Raw genomic sequence first — 12228 nt, 5'->3', positions numbered from 1 at the left:
AATCCTCCTGTTTCTGAAAATGTCCCTTCCCAGACCCCATACATCTTCCCCCTCTCTCTTCTCTAGGCTGTCACAGTTCTGATCTAGCAGATTCGACAGTCTCAGGCAGCTGATGATCCTGAATTCCAATTTTTTTTCAAGCTCGCACATGCTATCTTCCATGAGTCATCCCATATCTCATAGTTTCTCTAAGCTTTTCACTCCAAATCTGGACCTTTAGAGTCAGGACTGACCTCCTAGTTAGGAAATTCTGTATTCTCAGGTCTAGGACGCCAGCAACACAGACCCTTGAAAGGTCCAGGAAAGCCCTATAATCAAGGTCCCAAGGGGAGATATTTTGGATTCTAAGGCCATACCCTCCTAGGATCCATAAAGATTTTTCTTTTTCATTTTTATTGGAGAATTATTATAATGGACGTGAATCTTACCACTTATGATGTTTTAAAACTAACCAGTGTCTCTTCTAATTCCTTAGCCTGCTACTCATTATTTTACCTGCAACTGGAAAATATTGTTGCCCGCTTGGAATGTATTAGAATGAGCCTTAAAATGTAGGACATTTAGCATTTGAAAGCCTATTCCACAGCAGACCATGTGGGTTCTCAGAGCCCCCACAGCTATGGCATATGTAAATTTGGAGGACATTCCATTCCTGACCTTTGAGGTCCTCTCCTGGATATCTGCATCCCTTCCTTTGGAGGCTCTCCTCAATCTCTCCTTCTCTTCTCCATGGCTCCTCCCAGACCTGAACTTGTCTGTTCTCAAAAAAAAAAAATCTAAAATTCCCTTGTTTCCACGTTTCCTTCAAACTGGACAATATTTTAGCCAAGAGTAACTGTGATCATAAATCCTGAAATGAATGATTTTTTTTCCCAATTCTAAGACCCCTTCCAGACCACATCATTTCCATTCTCAGGATCCTCCTATGTTTGCTATACGGAAGTTATTAGTGTTAGGGTCTAACGTTAAGAGGTCGCCTGAATTTGTCTTTTTGAGTTGCCATATTTCCCCAAAACACTGGAAGGGACATTTTCAGAGACAGGAGGATTTGAGCACACAGAGTGTCAGGCCTGGGAGTTGCCATGGAAATGAAAACGAGAGAGTTAGCAGTGCCCATAGAGGAGGGGACCTCAGACCAAAGAGAGCCCTTTGGGCAGTGTTTTTGCTAGCATGTAGGAGGCCCTGAATGTGTCAAGGATGCAGCTCCCCCCTGAGCTGACAGAATTTGTTGCTGCACCCCAAGCTGGACTCCCTGTGTGTCCTTGGGAGGCAAGACAGGTACCAGCCACTCTGTGCCAGGCTGGGATAATGCTTGTGCAGCTGGGGTCCTTTACAGATAAGCAGACCCTCCTATCTTCATGGTCTAGCAGTTTCCAAGGGAAAAGGAGGCTTTTGCCATCACCTTGCTCTTTCCTGTAGGGATGGCCTTGTCTTTTTTCCCCCTTTGCTGCACTGTTCCCCTCCCCCCATGTCACACCCTTCCTGGCATCCCCTGCTCCCTTTGTCCTGCTATTATAAATATGCAAACATCTGTAAAGACTGGGAATCCTTTCAGTTCCACATGCATATTCATTTCTCCTGTAATAAACTGGGTTTTCACATAAGTATTGTGATGTCGTGATTGACTGTTGTCATTAGCACATTCCAGGTCTGATCTTTTATGTTCTAAGAGCTCACCTTGCTCTGGTCTAGCTTCTTCCAAGTGCTCCTCCTTCTCTCCATCTCTTCCCCAAGGCTGCTCTCAGGCCTAACATTCTGTGGACTAAAATCCCACTGCTTTGATAAGTTGCATTCTCAGCCTCTGAATATCTTTCACTTGTTTATTTTTTGGGGGGGGTTGGGCAATGAGGGTTAAGTGACTTGCCTAGGGTCACACAGCTAGTAAGTGTCCGAGACCAGATTTGAACTCAGGTTCTCCTGACTCAAGGGATGGTGCTCTGGCCAGTGAGCCACATCTCCAACTTTCTCTGTTTTAGTGTCTTTAAATATTAATATTACAAATTTTTCAGCCTAAAATGCCCCAGATTCTGGATGTTCATCAGTGTTAGATGTTTTAGGGACCATCCAAGAAATGCCATTTTTATTTTTAAAACCATATCATGCTAAATTGGGCCAAGGTATGATTTTTTTTCTTAATTAGATTAGTATTACAATGTATGTAGGTCTTACTAATATGATGATCTTGAAATAGAAGTTGTCTTTCACAGTAGTTCTTTATACTTCATATGATGTTTTCCTTTCAAAAATTTCTTGATAGTCAGTTTAATTAGTATCCATTAGTAAAGGCAAGAACCTTTACTAATGAAAGAACTGCAAGGAATTACATTTCTTTAGCAGTGCAGGAATTTTGGTCTGCAAGGGGAGGAGAGCTTGCTAGCCAAAAAAATTGACAGTAATCTCTCTAAATTCTGTGAAAAGTCTGGTTGAAGATACAAGAGCTTGCTTTTTGGTTTTCTTTTCCTTTCTCTATTTCTTTTTCTTATCCATCATCCATCCAATCCATAGATTAGAAAAAAGTGAATGATCTCCAATGAAAAATCTGCTTTCTTATTTTTTAGATTAGTAAAAAAATGGCCTATACTATGGCCCACACAGTATAAATTTGAAAATAAATCTTTATGAGTTGTGAGATTTTCCACTGGGAGGCCCCTTCCCTAGTAGATCATTTCTGTTCTCTGAACTGTCCCACCTATAAAATATCCTGTTTTCCAGGACACTGCATGATCTGACCTTTGCTACCCTAAGGGCTCTCTTTGTTCTGAGGTCCTTTCTTATATGTGTGCTGCTAGCTCTCTCATTTTCATCTCCATGGCAACTCTAAGGCCTGACATTCTGTGTGCTCAAATCTTCCTGTTTCTGAAAATGTCCATTCCCAGACCCCGTACATTTCCCTCTCTCTCTTCTCTAGGCTGTCACAGTTCTGGCCTTGCAGATTCAACAGTCACATCCAACTTAACATCCTGAATTTTAAATTTCCTTAAAGTTTGTCTTTTTTTATGTTCTATGAGTCATCCCTCATCTAAGATTTTCAATCAAAATCTGGTCCTTATTCTCAGCTCCAGGACCCTAGCACCATAAATTCTTGCAAGGTCCCAGGAAGCCCCTATATTCAGTGTTTCAAGGACCTACCAAGAGCTGATATTTTGGAATGTAAGGCAGTACCTTCATATGATCCAAAAATATTTTTTTCTTTTTATTTTGTTACTGGATCGTTATTACAATGCACATGAATCTTACCACATACAACGTTTTAAAACTAATCACTTTTTCTTTTAATTCCTTAGCATGCTACACTTTATTTACCTCCAATAGGAAAATATTTTTTCCCAATACGCATATATTTAACGTAATCCTTGGAATTGATAATATCTTTCGTTTGAAGGCTCATTCCATAGCAGATCATGTAGGTTCTTAGAGTCCCACCCTTCTAAAATCTGTTTGTGTTCATTTTATTATTTTAACAACATACTGTAGTATTACCCATATGTGTGTGTGTGTATATATATATCTACATCTATCTATCTATCTATCTATCTATCTATCTATCTATCTATCTATCTATCTATCTATCATCTATCTATCTATCTATCTACATAGATATAGGTATAGATGTAGATATATAGAGATATATAGATATAGATATATACCCATATTGATTTCTAAACAGAATCCTTTTCCCTTTATACATAACTCCATGTTGTAATATCCCCAAATATTGATTATTCATTATCAAAAATACTACTATCAATAGCTGTTTTTATCAATGAAACAATTGCAGAGGATTGCACTGTTTTTTCCTGAACAGATATTTGGGGATTGGAGTGTTAATTTGTGGGTCCATAAAACTGATAGTATTTTCACTTTACCCTTAAGGCTCTGAGGTTAAGAACATCAGATTTAAAAATTTTTTCTATCACCAATGCATACTAAACAGTAAATTGGAATTTAGGTGTGATCCCACTAGAATAATCTATCTTCTTCATTGAGAGATACAATGAAAATGTGTATATCCATAAATTTGGAGCAAACAGCTAGAAAAATAACTAAGTAAAATGGGATAAAGCTGGTCTTATCTTGTTTTGCAATTGAGAGATATAATGAAAATGTGTATATCCATAAATTTGGAGCAAACAGCTAGAACAATAACTAAGTAAAACAGGATACAGCCAGTCTTATCTTGTTTTACTGTTGGAAGTTAGTAAGTAGGACAAAGGTTAAGCTTTGCTCAGAGTGCACATGCGTAACAGGCATATGAATATTAATTTCTCTACCTCCAGGAGGGGCTAAGATGCCATTTTCTGAACATGGGATATATGAAGAAGGAGGAAGGACATATCAAGGGGTAGATGTATAATAGATGTACTGGAAAGCTGTACACTCTGGAGTATTCAGCCAAGTCAGAAACAGAGGAAGGACTTTGTGGCAAGGATTAGAGATAAATAGTGAATTCCTGCTTTGGTACAATGTGTCATGGTCCATAGGGTACCCTCAGTTGCAACTGTGTAATAAACTGGGCTTATAACTTCATCTCTCCTAAGTCTGAATTAGTTATTTATCACAATTCCTTGGAAGGTGTCGGGTACACCAAGCATCAAGGTGGAGAGGCGATCATCACCAAAAGGTGGGGAGGTGCACCCCATTGTGAAGATCAGTGCCCTATCTGTCCAACTGCAGGGACCTGAGACTGATTGAAAAGGAATGCTGAATGGAAAAGTGGAAAACAGGCACACAGGGCCATGACCACTGAGTAAGCTCTTATATGGGGCAAGTTAAGAAAATGTGGACTATTAAATATTACCTTGTCAGTGGGGTAATTATCCTACAGGAGTCTGAGACTGAGAGTGTGATGTGTACTTTGGAAGTACAAGAATATGGGGCTTTGCTCTGCAGGTGCAAGCCTAGACCTGCAAATTTGAACACCTAATTAAGAGGTGGGTCTTTCATGCTCAAGATATCTCAGGAAGATAGGTACAATGAGAAATAAGGGAACTAAGGTGCCAGGCAAGGAGAAAGGGAGTTCTCCGGGAAACATCCCTCTAGATAGTCCTTTAGAGAGGATGTTGAAACATTGGAGTGATGATTCTTGTACAACAGGGGAGGATAAGAAGAAGATAATAAAGTATTGCTGTTTTACTTGGCCTTGAAAGAGTATTTTACCACTGGCAGTGTTTTGGCCAAAATACAGAGCAGATGAGGATTAGGTATGTCACATATTAAATGTTTTTGTGAATTAAAAAGATCCTTTCAGCCAGGAGGAGTCTGATTATGCCTCTGCTGGAAAGGAGAGAGTTCTGTTAAATTATTTCCACTTGTGACAAAGGAAAAAGGAAAACTCTGATGCAAAAAGGAGGAAGATTCTCAGAAATGGGACCCCCTTCTTGCCCTTCTGCCCCCTTATGCTCCTTCTACACCCAGAGTTCCAGATATGAATTTGATAGATCTAGGGGATAAGGGAAAGAAAGCTGAGAACTCGAAGAAAGATCCAAAAAGTTTGGGGGCATGTAGTGCTCCCACCTTTAGTAAATTAAGAAAATAACTTAAACAATGTCAGAAGGATATCCAGAATTACCCCTTTCCTTCTAAAGAGAAAGGGGAACCTAAATTATACCCCTTAAGGGAGGTCCCAGTGGGCCAAGGGGAGATTAGACATGTAAACACTCCTTTAACAAGTACTGAAGTTAGGAATTTTAAGAAAGAAATGAAATCTCTGATAGAGGACCCAATTAGCTTAGCATATCAATTAGACCAATTTTTAGACCCCAGTTTTTATACCTGGTCTAAAATGATGGTAATTATGAATATATTGTTCTCAGGGGAAGAAAGGGGAATGATTAAGAGGGCAGGAGTAATTGCTGTCTACAAATGGATGACAATGGGCAAATAGTTAAAAATCTGGCTACAAAAATTTGTAAAGTGGCACATGTGTCAGTTCAAAAGCGGAAAGGATGGTTTGACTCAAACTGGTTTAATTGGCTGACAGGGTCATGGTGGAAACAACTTGGAATGATAATTCTGTTAGGATTAGAGGGATTATTATTTATACCCAGCTTGATTCCTTGCCTGATAAGGCTTATTTCACATATGGTAGAGGGGATGCAAATTGTTACGTTGCCTAAAAAGACAAAGCAAAGTGTCTCAATTATGGTAGTAAGAAGAAAACCCAGTCCTAGAGAAGAATGGGAGGAAAAAGAATGTTTGAAACTTCTTGAAATTTTTGAGAAAAAGGGCTAAAAAGGAAAATAAGAAATTATGGAAACAAAACCCATATTGAGAGAGAAAGGGAGAAATGAAGATATATCGAAAATGTTTGTTACCAAAAATTTGGAGTAAACCGCTAGAGAAGTAACTAAGTAAAACAGGATACAGTAGGTCTTCTTTTGTTTTGCTGATAGAAGTTAGTTAATCAGAACAAAAGATTCCATAAAATTGAAACAACTGCTAAAAGTATCTAGGTAAAATAAGATAAAGCTGGTCTTATCTTGTTTTGCAGATAGAAGTTAGTAAGTAGAACAAAGATTAAGCTTTGCTTAGAGTGTGCATGCTTAATAGGCTTATAAATATTAGCTTCTCTACCTCCAGTAGGGGCTAAGATGCCATTTTCTGAAAATAGGATGTATGAAGAAGGAGGAATGACATGTCAAGGAGTAGATGTGTAATAGGCATACCAGAAAGTTGTATACTCTAGAGTACTCAGACAATGAGGAAACAGAGGAGGGACTTTGCAGCCAGGATTAGAGATAAATAGTGAACTCTTCCTTTGGTACAATGTGTCCTAGTCTATAGGACCCTCGTGGCTGCAACTATGTAATCAACTGGGCTTTTAACTTCATCCCTCCTGTGTCTGAATGAGATATTTCTCACAATTCCATCCCTTATGAGTCCCAAGAACATAATACCAAGTTGTTGGTTTTTGCCAAAATTACTCTATATTCATTGTCATTAATAGCAATATCAATAATAGTCTTGACTAAAGAAGAAACTGCAGGGAATTACATTTGTTTCCTTGTGCTAGTGTTTTTGTTTTGTTTTGTTTTGTTTTTGAGATAATCAAAAAACTGTCAGTACTTTCACATCAAATCCTTATGGATATGTGGTTGGGGATGTCAGATTTTTTTTAAGTTTCCTCACTGTCAAATATGAATTAAATTGGAATGATATCGTATAAAAAAATCTAAATTCTTATACTTTAATTTACCTAGAACTGCTCACTAAGAATATATATGAAAATAAATCCTTGCAATGAATGATCTCTTCCCTTCTAAGGCCACTTCATGAAGAGAAGATTTATGTTCTCAGGGGGCAGCTAGGTGGTACAGTGGATAGAGCACCAGCCCTGGAGTCAGGAGGACCTGAGTTCAAATCAGGCCTCAGACACATAATACTAGCTGTATGACTTGGGGCAAGTCACTTAACCCCCCAAATGACTCATATTTGTGAGTCCAAAAAATAAACAGTATTTTCCCCATACATTTTTGTCTGTGTGGTTTTGGATGTGAGATTTTTTTTAGAGCATCACCAATGTGTAATATAAATTAAATTGGAATAAATGATTAATTTTATGGGAAAAAGTCCACCTTCTAGTTTTTTTAAATTACCTAGAAATGACCAATATAAGGGCCTACTAGGAATAGAAATGAAAATAAATCTTTGACATTAGTGATAGTTTTCATTTTAAGGTCCATTCCAGCAGAGAATGATTTCTGTTCTCAGAGCTCTACCAGTTATCACACAGGGTGAGTTCTGAGACATTCTGAGATCAGACCTTTTGTGTTTTAGGTCATATCCCCCCACTGATATTCCTTCTGCTAAGTGCTCTCTGACCTCCCACATTCTCTTTTCCATGGCCACTCCCAAGGCTGGCATATTGGGTTATCAAACCCACTGCTTCTGAGAATTTCCATTCTCAGCCCCTGAACATTTCCCACTGTCTGTGTTGTAATTCTTCCCAACTCTGACATTCCAGTTTCTAAAGTCTCATCCAGCTTAGGATTCTGGTTTCAAAGTTTCCTTCAAGCTTGGACAGTTGAGGTTCCAAGTGCCATTTCCAGATATAAAATTCTGGCTTCACTGGGACATTTAAAAGTTGGATGCCTAGCTAGGAAATTCTATATTTTAAGCTCTCAGCCACCACCAACTATCCCCCTGTAATGGTACCTTGAAGTCAAGATAGAGTGCTTTAATGACCTGCCATGTCATGACATTTTTGGATCTAAAGAGAGTCTCCCATGATCAACATGATCCCTTGTTTGTTGATTATGCAGTTGCAGCCACGAGTGTCCTATAGACTAGGACACATTGTACCAAAGGAAGAATTCACTATTTATCTCTAAATATTTCTCTCTAAAACCTTTATTTTAAGGTTTTATTTAATCAGTTTATTAATACAATGCTCATACCTCTTATTGATATAATGATTTTGAAACATAAGTGATGTCCCTTATAAGTAGAAATATAACACTGTTTTTCTGAAGGAAAATATATTAATTATCATCACATATTTAATTATTATTAATATTAATGCCAATAGCAATCTTTACCAAGGAAAGAAATGCATGGAATTGCATATGTTTTGGTGTGCCAGTGTTGTGGGGTTTTAAGGTATTCTTAGTTAACTAAAAATTAGTACTTTTACCATACCCTTTTGACTGGGTGGTTGGAAAGTTGAGTTTTGTTTTTAAACTTCAGGACTGTGTAGCATGAACTAAATTGGAATAGATGACTGATATAATATGAAAAATCTAGATGATTTCTTTTTAATTTACTTAGAACTGGTCAATATTTTGGATCACTAAGAATAGATATGAAAATAAATCTGTGCCATTTAAGATGGTTCCTACTCTAAGGCCCCTTCCAGAACAGAGGATTTATGTTTTCGGAGCCCTCCCAGCTGTGGCCTATGGACATTTTTAGCACACTCCAGGTTTGCCCTTTTGAGTTCTAAGGCCTCTCTTCTCTCTGATATGTCTTTAAGTAATCTCCTACCTCTCACATTCTCTTCTCTATGGCAACTCCCAGGCCTGACATTCTTCTGTGCTGAAATCCTCCTCCTTCAGACAATTTCCATTCTCAGCCTCTGAACATCTCCCACTGTCTCTGATCTAGTTCCTCTCAACACTGACATTGTAGATTCTATAGCCAAATGACTCTTTGTAACCCTATTTGGGGTTTTCTTGGTAAAGATGCTGGAGTAGTTTGCCATTTCTTTCTCCACTTCATTTTATAAATGAGGAAACTGAGGCATACAGAGTTAAGTGTTTTGCCCAGAGTCAAACAATTAATAAGTGTCTGAGACCACATTTGAACTCAGGAAGAGGAGTCTTCCAAAATCTAGTACCAGCACTTTATCCACTGCAGTGCCACCTAGCTGACCTATGAAAATTTTATTTTCTTCATATTTTAAAAAATCACAGCACTGGCCAATATTTTGGCCCACTAAGAATATATGTTGAAATAATTCCTTGTCATTTAGGTTATGTTCCATTCTAAGATTCTTTCTAGAGTAGATGATTTATGTTCTCAAAGTGTTGCCAGCTATGGCATATGGTGGCCTTTGTGACATTTTGGGCTCTAAGGGCTCTTCTCAATCTGATATCCTTTCTCCTAAGTGCTCTCCTAACTCTCCTTCTCTTCTCCATGGCTACAGACCCAAGCCTGACCTTCTGTGTGGCGAAATCCTCTTGCTTCTGACAATTTCCATTCCCAACCCCTGAAACATCTCTCACTTTCTCTGTCTTATCCCTCCCAATACTGACATTTCAGCTCCTACACCCTCTTCTATTCAGGATTCTGGATTCCAAACTTCCTTCAAGCTCAGATAGTCTTGGTTCTAAGTGTCCTCCCTGATCTAATATTCTAGCTTCCCTTTCCACTTCAAATTAGAATGCTCAAAGGCAGGGATTACCCTCCAGCTAGAAATTCTGAATACTAAGCTCTTGGCCACTTCCAATGTTCCCTTTCAAGGTGCTTGGAAGTCTTACAGAAATTTCAATGGTGTAAAGTTTCCCAGCCCTGAGACATTTTGTTTGATGGCTGGACCCTGCTCTGATCATGAACACTCCCTTTTTAAATGTTTTATTTATTTGGATATTAATGCAATGCATATGTACCCTGAAGCTGTGATGCTTTGAAAGTATTAGTGTTGTCCCATTCAGATACTCTATGTGGAACAACCTAATTTTGATAAAAAGTCTTTATATTGATTTTAATGAATAGTAATAACTATCCAATCTTTCCCATGGAAGGAACCACCTGAGATTGCATTGGATCTCATAGGAAGTTTTGTAATAATGGGGGGATTATTTTGGTAGCCACAAAATAAGTAAGACTTTCACCATACTTTTGGCTGAGTGGTTGAGGATGTTAGCTTTTTTTTTTTTGGAAGCTTCACCATTAGGCTAATATATAATAAACTACAATAAATTATTCATCTCACATGAAAAGTATGTTTTCTTCTGATTTTTTAAATTAAACAGAACTGGTCAATATTTTGGCTTAATAAGATGCTTTTCATGATGTTTTTTCATTCTAAAGCCCCTTCCAGAGCAGATGATCTGTGTTCTCTAAGCTCTCCCAGCAATGGTCTACGACAGTTTTTGGGACACACCAGGTCTGAGCTTTTGTCTTCTAATTGCTCTCTCTGCTCTCATACCCCTTCTTCTAAGTGCACTCCTAACTTTTCATTCTCTTCTCCAGGGTTACTCTCAGGCCTGGCATTCTGTTGGCTAAAATTCCACTGGATCTGTAAATTTACAATCTCAATCTCTGAATATCTGCCCTTTCTCTGTTCTAGACCCTCTTAACACTGACATTCCAGCTTCTGCAGCCACTTCCAGCTCAGGATTCTGGGTCCTTCAAGCTCAGCCGTTCTCAGTTCTAGGAGCCATCCCTGATCTAAAATTCTAGTTTCACTTTCCATTACAAATTGGGACATTTAGAAGCGAATCTTCTCTCTTAGCCTGGAAGTTTTGTGTTCTAAGCTCTTGGCTACCTCCAAAATAAGTCCTCAAAAGGTACCTGGAAGCCCACATAGTGTTCCAAGGACTTTCTGAGACCCTTCCCATGATCTATAAGGGTGGTTTGTTCTTGTTTTCTCTTTTGGATAGTTATTACAAGGCAATATGTTTTACAGATACGGTAAAAATAAAAAAAATAAGCAATGGCCCTTCAAATTCTTCAAAATCTAACACCTTTTTTTCATTTGGTGAAAAATTCCCTATATTCATGATCATAAATAGTAACATGTATTTCAGTTTTCATTAAAGAAGAACCTGTATGGAATTGTATTTGTTTAGGAGTACAGGTTTTGGAATTTTTTATTATTTTGAGGGGCTAGCCAAATATAAATAGTACTTTCACCTTATTCTTTTGGAGCTATGGTTGAGGATTTGAAAAAAATTAAGTATCACTACTGTATATTATAACTTAAATTAGAATAAATGATGCATTTTATATGAAAAATCTACTTATTTTTAAAATTAGTTCTAAAAGGGAAATATTTGTACCCACTCAGTATATGTATATATCTATACCTATCTATCTGAAAATAAATCCTTGCCATTTCTGAGGTTTCCCACTCTAAGGCCTCTTCCCCAGCAGATGATTTCTATTCTTTGACCTCTCCCACCTATAGCATACCGTGGTTTGGAATACACAGTAAGATCTGATCTCTTCTCCACTAGGGCTTGTTTTTCTCATATCCTTTTTCTATGGGCACTGATAGGTCTGTCATTTTTGTCTCCATGGCAACTCCCAGGCCTGACATTCTGTGTGCTCAGATCTTCCTGTTTCTGAAAATGTCCATTTCCAGACCCCATATGGTCTCCCTCATCTCTTTTCTAGGCTGTCACAGTTCTGGCCTTGCAGATTCGACAGTCTCATCCAGCTGATGATGCTGAATTCCAAATTTCTTTAAGTTCATACTTTCTATGTGCCATGAGCCATCCCACATCTCATAGACTCTTTAAGGTTTTCATTCATTATCTAGGGATTCTGGGGCAGGACTTATCCCCCAGCTTGGACATTCTGTATTTTCAGCTTCAGGACCCCTCCAGCATAGATCCTTGAAAGATCCTGGGAGCAGCCCCGATATTCAGTATTCCAAGGGGTTACCAAGAACTGAAAATTTTGGTTCTAAGGCCTCACTCTCCAATGGTTGACAAAGTTGGGTTTTCTATTTTTTATTAATTGGATTATCAATACAATGTCCTTGAGTCTAAATGATATCCTGAT

The 12228-nt window shown here is 38.2% G+C and overlaps 1 pseudogene; it reads left to right on the top strand.

The window, feature by feature from the left end:
* Positions 1-1197: 1197 nt before the first annotated feature.
* LOC114028552 overlaps positions 1198-12228 on the top strand; it is a 30888-nt pseudogene continuing 19857 nt past the window's right edge.

The sequence above is a fragment of the Vombatus ursinus genome, unplaced genomic scaffold, assembly GCF_900497805.2.
Source record: "Vombatus ursinus unplaced genomic scaffold, bare-nosed wombat genome assembly UNPS02014886.1, whole genome shotgun sequence".
Lineage (NCBI taxonomy): Eukaryota > Metazoa > Chordata > Mammalia > Diprotodontia > Vombatidae > Vombatus > Vombatus ursinus.
The sequence above is the reverse complement of the archived record's forward strand: the minus strand, read 5'-3'. Positions and strand labels throughout refer to the sequence as shown.